Genomic DNA, 9,173 nt, shown 5'->3' with positions numbered 1-9,173 from the left:
AAAGGAATACTTTTGTCTAATTTAGAGAAATGTAAATTTAAGGAAGAAAATAAAAACAAGAAAGGAACCAGTAAATGGTGAAATAAATGCAAAGAAAATCATGAACTTTTTTTATACATTTGGGGAAGGAAAGTCAGCATGAGAAAAATAATTTTTGTATATAGGAGAAAGAATTTTTGTGTGATAGAATGAATTGTTTTCCCTACTGTGGTTTGATTGTTCCAGAACAGGAAGAAAGAAACAGCAAAACTAAAGGATTAAGCCAGTGGTGATAGCTCTCAGCGCACTGAAGGCTTCTGAAGAAAAAATTGTATGAAGGAAAATGTGTGTGAACAACTTATCTATAATTAGAAGGAAATTATAGGCTTTTCTAAAAACTGAGCATTAATACACTGATATAGAACTAGGGTCTAACTCCATGTTTAAAGAAACGAGGTTTTTGTGCTTTTAATAAAGATTTGGGGGTAGGCAGTCATGGTAGCAGGTGCTTGTGGTCTCAGGTGTTCTGGAGAGTGAGTTGAGGAAGCCCGCTTCAGTCCAGGAGTTAGAGGCCAGCCTGGAAAATTTAGCAAAAACTCCATTGCAAGAAAATCTGCAAGAGTGTTTGATTTTTAATTCTGAAATTTTTTCAATAAGTTTTCAGCCAGGTGCACTGCAGCTTTTCCTGTTTCCCACTTTGAGTTTTTTTTTACTTTATTTGTTAATATTAAGAAGAAAAGGTAAAACAAATTTTCACAACAAAATAATAAAAAAATAACAACTGTTGATAAATTACACATCATTATCTTTAGTCACTCAAGTACAAAATATGGGCATAAAAATTTCTTCAGTCAATATTAGCACAACCTTTCCTATTCAGTGAACTAAGTGACACTAATGGTATAACTAACTTGCATTTCTTTCTTTTTCCTTCTATCCTTTCTCTTTTCCCCTATCTTAGTTTCTTCTTTTTATTGAACAGTTTCCTCCCATTTCACAGTGACTATTGTATATTTTGAACCTTATGGTTGCACATATGTCACTGTGGTGTGATGTTTTTCAATCCTTCTGGGAAGATACACAAAAGGGAAATACCTGGGTTGAATGGGACCTCTAATCCTAATTTTTTGAGGAATCTCCACACTGATTTCCACAGTGTTTCTACTGGTCTACTCTCTAACCAACAGTTGTAAAGGGTTCCTTTTTCCCTACAGACCCAGCAGCATTTTTTATTGGTTGATATTTTTTAAAAATTAAATAATTTTTTAATGAATAAGGGAGAGGATGAGATAAAAGGGGGCATAACAACATAATAATACAGGCTAAAGCATGACACTATCAGCAACTTAGTGCTTCATCACCAGATAACCTGACTTAATAGTAGTTACCATAGTGTCTTTTTCTTTGAAATATTTGAATATAACTTCATATGCTATAGCATCAAACATATCAAGACTGTGTAACACCATTCAAGTAGATGAAAGCATTGTAGAGTATTTAGAACCAGCTAACAGAAAAAATGATCAATGGTTTCTATATTATCTCTTTGCCTATAACAATTTTTGTTTATACTACCACATATGATAAAATCCAGCAAGTTACAACATGATAAAATCAATGGAGACAGAAGAGCCATAGTTTGGTGCAGCTTTAAGACAAGATGGTATTAAATCGGCACTAGCTATTATTATGTCTTATTTTCTTCAAAGTAGCTGTTCATTGCATCACAGGCCATAATATCAAACAACCCAGAATAAAGCCATTCCAATTAATGAGTGAAAATTTTATAAGGCTTCAAGGCCATATAATGGGGAATCATGGTTATCATGTACTTTTATATATTTGATTCATTTCCTACACTAGGGAAACTATTCGGAGTTCACAGATACGAGTTTGATTTAGTTCACTTATGAGTATGGTTTCAAGCTGCACCCATTTATTGATAAATACCTCAATGTGATCCTTCTTTATAGCTGAGTAGTACTCCATTGTATAGAAGTACCACAGCTTTTTAATCCATTCCTCAGTTGATGGACATTTGGGTTGTTTCCAAGATCTGGCAATTACAAATTGTGCTGTTATAAACATAGGTGCGCATATATCACTTTGGTATGATGCTTTCAGTTCTTCTGGGAAGAAGCCTAGAAGTGGAATAGCTGGAACAAATGGGACTTCCAATACCAGCTTTTTGAGAATTCTCCAGACTGACCTCCACAAAGGTTGTACCAATCTACACTCCCACCAACAGTGTAGGAGAGTTCCTTTTTCCCCACAGCCTCTCCAGCACTTGTTGTTATTGGTTTTCTTGATCCTGGCCATTCTTTCAGGAGTGAGATGGAATCTCAGTGTGGTTATAATTTGCATTTCCCTAATAACCAATGATGATGAACATTTTTTCATGTATTTATTTGCCATTTGTATTTCTTCCTCTGAGAAGTGTGTATTCATCTCAGATGCCCATTTTTTGGATTGGGTCTTTGAATTTTGGAGTCTGATTTTTTTAAATTCTTTATATATTTTAGACAAAAGTCCTTTATTTGAGGGGGAGTTCACTAAGATCTTTTCCCAATTTGTGGGTTTTATTTTCACTATGCTGGAGATTTTTTTTTTTTGACTTACAGAAACTTTTTAATAAGAGGTGGTCCCAGTTATTGATTCTGGGAAGTAGTTTATTCAGTGACTCCTCCCCAGCTTGTAGGGCAGGTATCATAAACATATTTCCTCCCTAGTTCCCACTCTGCTAGTTAGAGTGGACATGGTAAATGTTTATTTTAAACACCTACCCTAAAGTTAATCACAAGCAGGTTTACAGGGCTACCAAAAGAAGTCTTTATGTTAACAGATCTTCTGTGGCACTAGGGCCTGAGTACCTCCTGAAGGGAGGGAGTCCTCCTGACTAACCTGAGAAGTGCTGGGAGTGCTATTTGTACAGCAGATACAGGCCTGTGACAGTGAGGGGCAGGACCAAACCAGGGAATCTTCTGGAAGGCTTGCTGTAGGTTTTGGGATATTAACAATGGGCCAGGATCCTCCCTCCACCACCTGATACATTCCAGGATGCCTCTTCCCTTCTTCCAAAATCTAACAGTAGAATCTGAAGTGGTAGGAGCAGGGGACAGGCACCATGCTGACAGTCTGGCTGCACTCAGGTTGGAGCAGGAAGTGGCAGCTGGATAGCCAGGAGGGACACCACTACAGAGCCAGGGAGAACAATGAAGCAAGTCATCCCAGTCTATTGGTGGGGGCAGACAAGAAGTCATAAAAGGAAGTAAAGGGAAGAAGTATGACATCCACTAGCTATGCCATATCCCCCTCCAGGAAGAGTGGGGGAAAAACAGGAAAGCCAGGTGCTTCTCATCTGACTCATTATCAAAGCATTAACAAGAGCTGGTTCTCCTAGGACACCTCTCTATCATCATCTTCCTCAAGTCTTCACATAATCTTCCCTCTGTGTATGTCTGTGCCCTCATCTCTCCTTATAAAGACAGCAGTCATTTCACAGCGGGTGCACCCCTGGGTCTCCACTGTAACTTAAGATGGAATGAAACTCAGTTTTACTCCCACCCTTTTCAAAACCCTATATTCAAAGATTGTCACATTCTGAGGTTGTGCTGTTGTACCAAATTTCTATCACTGAAAATGTTACTGACTCTTGCAACTTGAAGAAAAAGAGGTGTATTTTGGTTTGTGGTTTTAAAAGGTTCAGTCCAGAGACTTTTGGGAGAACATGGCAGACAGATAGCAGCAGCTACGGAGGCTCTCTGAAAGACCCAGGAATGGTGAATGTTAGAATCCAGGAATGGTGCGGAGTGAGGAATCCTAAGCAAGAGAGAAGATATGCCCTGCTGACCCAAGAATGAACTGGGCTGAGAGAAACCAATTGGGAATGCAATCCTGGTGCTATAACAGGAACAGATAAAGCCTCAGCATGGAAGCTGGAGCCTGCGCCATTGGAAATCGTGATTTGGGTTTCCTGCCACCATGGCTGCGTCTGAATCGGCTTGGCAGGAAGAGAGATGCACGAAAGCTCTGAGAATGGGAATCAGTGAATGGGAATCGGTGAATGGAGTTGACAGCAGAACGGGCGGGGAGCCATGCATTGACCTTCAGTGAGTGAGAGAAACTGGGACTCTTCCACAATCTATGAGGCTTCAACAGAGGACATTCTGGGACCAGGCAGACTGTCCGGAACAGGGTGCTGTAGTGACTTCAGTCACATATCCCCTTTTCAAGCGGGATTGGTGAGCAGTGCCTAGCTTATGTGACACTGCTGGCTGAGACCCAGTAGGCTAGCACAGCCCAGGTCCCAGCACCTGAAGGTGACCTGGAGGGGCAGGCCCCGCATAGGCTGCTCAGTTCATAACTCCATGGTGCACTGCGGTGGTCGGGAACACCTAGCCGGCGCAATTCAATCAGACTGTGGCCAATGGGGAAGGAAGCTGGGCCTCCTATATATGCTTGCATATGTAAGGAACAAAGAATATGGGGAGAGGGAACAACAAGAAAGGCCCCTCGGCCCCCAACCCTGAGAAACAGGCAATAGCAGACACCACACCAATAGACACAAGGTGCTATCTCCAGAGCCTCATAGACGAGTTCAGGAATGAAGTTATTAATGACCTGAAGCTAGACATAAGTAGAATTGTTAGAGAAATGCTAAGCACCACCCAAGAAAAAACAGATGGTGGAATGGAAGAACAGAAAAAGAGGGGAGAATTGTTTGATAGAGAAAATAGAGAAAGCATAGAATACGTGAAGCAGGTTCAAAGAGATTATCAGGAAACTAAAAACTCTATCAAAAGCTGGCATAACAGCTTGAAAGAAACTAAGGATAGATTATCTGAACTGGAGGCCAGATTTGTAATGTGGGAGCATGAAACGAAAAACTTCTTAAAAATAACAAAAAACAAACAGCAATAATACAAAGACTAGAAGATGATAAGAGGATCTATAACTTAAGAATTAAAAACATAAAAGAAGAGGTAGGGACACAAACAGATGAACTACAAAAGCTACTCACAGAAATAATCCAGGAGAATTTTCCTAAATTAGCAAAAGGTAAAGATACTCAGATGTATGAAGCATTCAGGACCCCAGTCACCTACAACCCAAACAGAGCTACACCCAGGCATATAATAATCAAAATTCCAGGAATCCAATATAAGAACAGAATATTAAGAGCCATCAGAGACAAGAAACAGATCACTTACAAGGGAACACCCATCAGAATTACAGCAGAGTTCTCAGCACAAATGATGAAATCACAAAGAGTGTGTGTGGGGGAAATAATTCAAGCTTTGAAAGATAATAACCTCCAGCCAAGATTGATATATCCTGCACGACTATCCCTGGAAATTGATGGAAAAACAAGGTGCTTCCAGGATAAAGAGGAACTATGGGAATATGCAACCACCAGTTCAACTCTACAGAGAATACTGCAGGATATTCTAAAAAAGAAAAATATGAAGAATCCAGAAATAGTGGCTGAGAGGCCACAATGAATGGAGCAGAAAACAAAATGAAGAAGACAAACTGATAACTAATGACAGAAAAAGAGCTCAAAAGAAATGAGGCAGAGAAGATTGGATGATAGGAACAGCTATTTTGGAGAAAATGACATCATAATAGGTAATGCTGATTTAGTATCATCTTGTTTTGAAGTCTCATCAAGCTTTTGCTCTTCTGTCTCCATTGGTCTTAGCATGTTGTATCTTATTGGAATTTATTATACGTGATAGTTTAAACAAAAACTTTTATAGATAAGGAGATCATACAGAAACCATTGTTCATTTTCTGTTAGTTGATTCTAAATACCTTGTAATACTGTCATTCTCTTGAATGGTTTTACATTGTTTTGATATATTTGATGCTACAGTATATGAAGTTATACTCAAAGATTTCAAGGAAAGAGACAATATGGTAACTACTTTTATGTTGGGATTATCTTTTTGTGGAACACTATTTTGCTTAAATGGTTATGTTTTGATCTGTGCTGTTTTCTTGTTATGCCCTCTTTTATTTCAATCTCCATTTTATTATTTACTTTTTAATTTTTATTCTTTTAATTAAGGGAACACACTTTGATTTACTATTAACTTGATTTGAAGCCCTATATTGCTCTCACCATCTTGTTTTGACTGATGTTCCTCTATTCTGTTTTGCTTGATAGTACCAGGTTCGAAAGTATAGGCAACAGCTGTGAAGATAGTGGGATTCATTATGATGCCCTTTCTGGTTGACTATTATCTACTTTTGAAGACCTGTAATGTCTCCAATGTTTTGGTTTTATTGGTTTCGTTCTTTACTTTTTTGTTCAATTTTATTATAACTGATGATATAGGCAATTCTATTAGAGATAGCGGGAGGCATTATGGTAACCATTGTTGATCACCTTGTATTATGTTTTTACATTATCTATTATGTCCACCCTTTTGATTTGACCAACTTTATTCTGTTATGTCACATTTGGTTCTACTCTCTTCCAAAAAAAAAAGTAATAAGAACTGTGGGAGCAATAAAACCCAAAATGTGTAATAGTCATTGTACAAAAGAGAGGAAAAGAAAGTGCTCTAAATGATATAACTGCATGTATATTTAAGTGTATAAGATAGACAATGATATTACAGAGTTTTGTTGGATCATTGAACAGAATTGTTTGGTCTCACTGTTTGAATGTCCACTATATAAGCTTTAATTTTGCAACTTGAACAAATATTTCTAAGATGACAATATGTAATCCATTAACTAGTGATTTTCTACTGTTTATTTTTTTCTGAAATTCTGTATAACTTGTACCCTTTTTCTGCTTTTTTTTTGTTTTTCTCCTTAAATAAAATAAAAAAAATGGTTCAGTCCATTGTTGGATGCCTCTAAAACAGGAACAGTATAGTGGAAAGGAATGATAGAGGATAGTAGTTCAACCCATGGAAACTAGGAAGCAGAGAGAGAAGAGAGGAGGTGAAACCAAGAATACACCATTTCAGGACACTACCCAGTGATCCACCTCTTCTGGTCACGCCCCAGGTCCTAACAGCACATTTAGTCATGAGCTCTTCAGTGGACTAATCCATCAATGATTATAGTATCCACACAATCAATCACCTTGCAAAAGTCCAGTCTCTGAACACATGAGACTTTTAGATGACATTTTAAATTTAAATCACAATATTCTGTCCCTAGCTCCCAAAGTTTGCATCCATCTCATTAGCAAAATACATTTAGTTCATCTCTAAGAGTATACAAAGTTTTACCAGATCTAGCACTGATGAAAAATCCAAACCCACAAAGTTTCCTCTGAGATTCAAATCAAGCAATTAGCAGTGAGCACCTGAAAAAAATGTTAAACATTCCCAATGTAAAATGATATAGGGTAAACATTCCCATTGCAAAAGGGAAGAATATGAGAATTCAAAGGAATTGTATCCAAGTAAGACCAAAGCCCAGCAGAGTAATTACTAAATCCTGTAGTTCCACATCTAGTTCCAGGACATGTTGTGGTGAGATATAATTTCCAAAGGATTTGGGCAGCCCTGTCCCATGACCTTGATGGTTGTAGCTTACATGGCCTCTCTTTTGTGCTGATCACTACCTAAAGCTTTCCTTCGCAGATATTCCATATTACTGTATCTCCAACTTAGTGGGGTCTTCACTGCATCTTCAGTTTCACTCTCACAGTTTTATTCATCCCATTCTCAGGGGCACACTGCCCGACTTCCCAGGCTCTTCTCTGAAATCTGGGTAGAAAACTCCATGGCCCCACAACTCTTCCATTCTATGTGCCTAAAAACTCCCAGTATCTGGATCCAGTTGAAGCAGAAACCAAACTCCATTGGACCATGGCTGTAGTTGCCCAGAAGGCTTAACTTTGGGAATACTTTCCATATATGCCCTTGAGTGAACAGAGTTTCCTGGTGTTTTACTTGCACAGCAAAGTTTTTCAAATGGATTTACCCTTTTTGCACCTTTGAACTTGCAAAGGGTGGAGCATGGTCAATTTCTGAACTCTCCACATGGCATCTTTTCTGTTGCCCTGGGGAAAAGTACCTGGTTTCTTTTAATGGCACTAATCTTTTCAACAACCACATTTGCATTGCCCAGATTTTATATGCAGTTCCGTTCTGGCCAAATCTCCAATATTTCACATCTGTTGGATCTGCTTTTTATTCTGGCTGCTTTTTGCAGCTTAGGCTAAAAGCAGCCAGCAGTACCTATTGTACAACCTGAATATTGGATTGCCTTGAAATTTTTTCTTGCAGATCAATTGATCTGGCACCGTTATATTCAGCCCCACACAAAGACTTATGAGCAAAATTAAAACAAGTTATTTACCAAAATATAACACAAATGTTCTTTAGTCCAATTTTCACTGTGTTCTCAATCCCATTTTAAACCTCATGGATCTGGTCTTTACAACTCAAATTTCTACCAGAATTCTGGCCTTCTGAGTTTACATCAGAATCACTTTTTGCTCTTCTTATAGCATTCTAAGGATTCCCTAGCTAACTTCTCACAAACTTTCTAAATTCTCCCACAAACCAGCTCCTAAGGATTCTGAACCAGATGGTCAGATATAGTCATAGCAATGGCCACACTCCTGGAACCAATTTTCTTGGGCAGTTTCCTCACCACTAAACAAAATGTTTGACACTTGAACCTTACAGGAGGATAAGTTTGTTACGGCTCATGGTTTCAGAGATTCTAGCCCATGGTTGTCTTGTTCCAAGGTAGAAATAGAAGGATGAAAGATAATGGAAGACAAACGTTGCTCAACCCATGGAAGTCAAGAAGCAGAGGGAGGAGAGAAGATCCAGGGACAAGAATGTACCTTTCCAGATCGTATCTTGAGTGACCAACCTCCAGGAACCTTCCATCTCCTATCAGTACATTCAGCTATGAGCTCCCCAATGGATTAATCCACTGATGAGTTTAGTGCCCCATGATCCAATAACTTCCAAAAGTCTCAACTCTCAACATGAGAATTTGGGGGGTTAAAAACCATAACACATGGGTAAGAAATTCAACATATAAATGTGTAGAGGCACAATTCAGCATATTATGCAAAGAAAAGTTGTTTTCATCATTTTTTTCATTTTATATTACTATTCATGCTTTAGGAGTGCCTGCAAATGAAATCATTTATTTTGATCATTCTACTATGTCTGAATTTTTGAATTCTGTATAATGATAAAAGTGTA

This window comes from Cavia porcellus, unplaced genomic scaffold, assembly GCF_034190915.1.
Source record: "Cavia porcellus strain 051 isolate PalLab524CR breed Dunkin Hartley unplaced genomic scaffold, mCavPor4.1 scaffold_25, whole genome shotgun sequence".
NCBI lineage: Eukaryota > Metazoa > Chordata > Mammalia > Rodentia > Caviidae > Cavia > Cavia porcellus.
The sequence above is the reverse complement of the archived record's forward strand: the minus strand, read 5'-3'. Positions refer to the sequence as shown.